This window comes from Montipora capricornis, chromosome 14 (assembly GCF_036669925.1).
Source record: "Montipora capricornis isolate CH-2021 chromosome 14, ASM3666992v2, whole genome shotgun sequence".
NCBI classification, from domain to species: Eukaryota; Metazoa; Cnidaria; class Anthozoa; order Scleractinia; family Acroporidae; genus Montipora; species Montipora capricornis.
The window spans coordinates 12,397,990-12,400,304 of NC_090896.1; the positions used below are offsets into that span (position 1 = coordinate 12,397,990).

The 2,315-nt window shown below is 48.7% G+C and overlaps 1 pseudogene; it reads right to left on the bottom strand.

The window, feature by feature from the left end:
* Positions 1–1,099: 1,099 nt before the first annotated feature.
* LOC138031403 (uncharacterized) overlaps positions 1,100–2,315 on the bottom strand; it is a 1,251-nt pseudogene continuing 35 nt past the window's right edge.

Here is a 2,315-nt window from a genome sequence, read left to right on the forward strand (position 1 = left end):
AGGCCTTAACAGATTTGGCCAATGCAGGTGTACGTTATAAACTGATATCTAGGAGCAAAGTCTTTATGTCCTCATTTTATTTACAACAAGACCATTGATTTTATGACCTTGAACGACCGACTGCAAAGAACATGAGGATAACTAACGCAACATGAATAGCCCCTTTTAGTACGGTCACGTTCCATTAACTGTATTTACTGATGGGGCAGTAAAATCTCATTTAATGTCACTGTTCCTTGGTATCAACATAGTTAGCTTTTAACGCATAACGTAAGGCGCAATAGAACGAGACAACAGACGTATTGGCATTTTTTGAGGGGAACACTGCCTTGCGACTGATTAGCCTATGCGACTTCCGGATTGGGTGATATAGAACAACCTCACTTATCTCCCCAGCACTACGAGCTGATCGGTAAACAGCACATGCTGGATCGGACAAGAGTATTGGTAGCGAGCAATGTACAAAGACAAACGAGCCAACAAGCTTGGGGGAAGTCACTGCGCAGACTTAACCGCCACAGTTGTGTGCAAGGCACTGCATCCCCCCAAGCCAAACGTGCAAAAAACTGAGACTGACACATGTGAAAACTGAGCGGTAACAGAGGCCATTTTCAGGGCAAATGAATGTAATATGCTCTGTGGTGTACGAATATAGAGCTGGTAGCAGTCAGAAGACCAGCGACCGAGTACCTTAATAAGGCAATCTGGCACGCCGGCAGCAGCAGCCGTAAATGCAGCCCCACTGCGGAAGCTTTGCCCCTTAAAGCTATGGTGGGTAAGGCCGACCACCATGGCCCTATCCCGGAGAAGTTGAGCGACAATGGGCCTGGTAAGAAAGCGGCCGGTTTGAAAGCGCAAGACTGGTCCCTGAGGGGGCGTGGTTAGGAGGAAATATCTACGCACTGCCATAACGGCGCAAATGGGGGAGAAACTACGAGCGAGCGTGAGGTAGTGCCCATGCTGGAACGCATGTGTTTTTGATGACTTTATGCGAACTGTCATGTACTGCGGGCAAGCTAGATTAGGATGGAAACCAATGCAATTGGTGGAACAATCGGTGCTGGAACGAAACTGACTGATACCAGGGTAAGTAAACTCGCTACAGCGGAGAAATGCAAAAAAACGCTAAAGTAAAGGCAGCCCAGATCATAGAAAAATCCCTAGGACTTAGCCAGGACTGCAATATAGGACGGATGGCGCAAAGTACCTGAGGGGTAACCGGTTGGTGACGAATTTGCGCATCGCCCTGAAACCGGAGAATGCCCTTGAGAACCTTGCGCAACAGAAGCTTGCCCTTTATGGGACCGGGGAACCCTGCTGTGATATGGAGGTTACGAACTGCCGCTAAATAAAGTTTAATTGTGCAGTGACGTACCGATCTAGCTAAATAGGAAGCAAAGTAAATGAGTGTACCTTCAGAAGCTGGTAACACTTCCCCTGAAGGGCTTTGGAGACGGTTAATGAGGCAAAATGTTAAGAAACGCTTTTCCCCGGTGCTGTAAACGTGATTTGTATTCTTTGCAAGCCCCAGCTAGCGTAGGTTAGGACCTCAGCCTTCAAAGGGTCATTAGCGAAGGCGGGATGGTACAAGGCATCTGGTCTGCGACGGGGGCTAGAGCCCGAAAACGCTGCATCTGAAAGCGGGAGAGCGCATCAGCAATGCCATTAGAAACCCCGGGAACATGACGGGCCTGTACCAAAAAATTGTGTTTCATCGAAATGAGAACTAAAAACTGTACCAAATCCATGATAAGCGGGACTTGGAATGCCCTGATTTAATTTTAGAGACCATGGACTCGTTATCACACCAGAACTGAAGGCGTTTTCCCGTGAAAAATGGGTGCCATATCGCACAGGCGACAACAATGGGGAAAAGTTCCTGCCATTCAATACTAATGCCCCTAACCCTATCAAGGTGCAAGTGGGGACGCCAACGACCTTGTAACCAGTGACCCTGAAGGAAACCGCCAAAACCGACCGAGCTTGCCGCATCGGCATAGAGCTCGAGGTCGGGGGTTGGGGTGCTGGAGGAGTCGAGGAAGAAGGAACGCCCGTTCCAATCGGTATGGAAAACCTTCCACATATTTATGTCCTTAAAGAACTCCCGATTGAGGGGAATGTGGTGAAAGCAACTGGGGACCCCTTTGGTCAGATTGATTATGCGTTGAAGGAAGGTTCTGCCCGGAACGACTACCTTACATGCAAACTGAAGGGTGCCCACTAACGACTGTAGCTCCACTAAGCGTGCCGAACGGTGTTTTTTGAACGAGGCTAGGAGATCCCGGATAAGTGTTAATTTATCGTTGGGGAGGCGA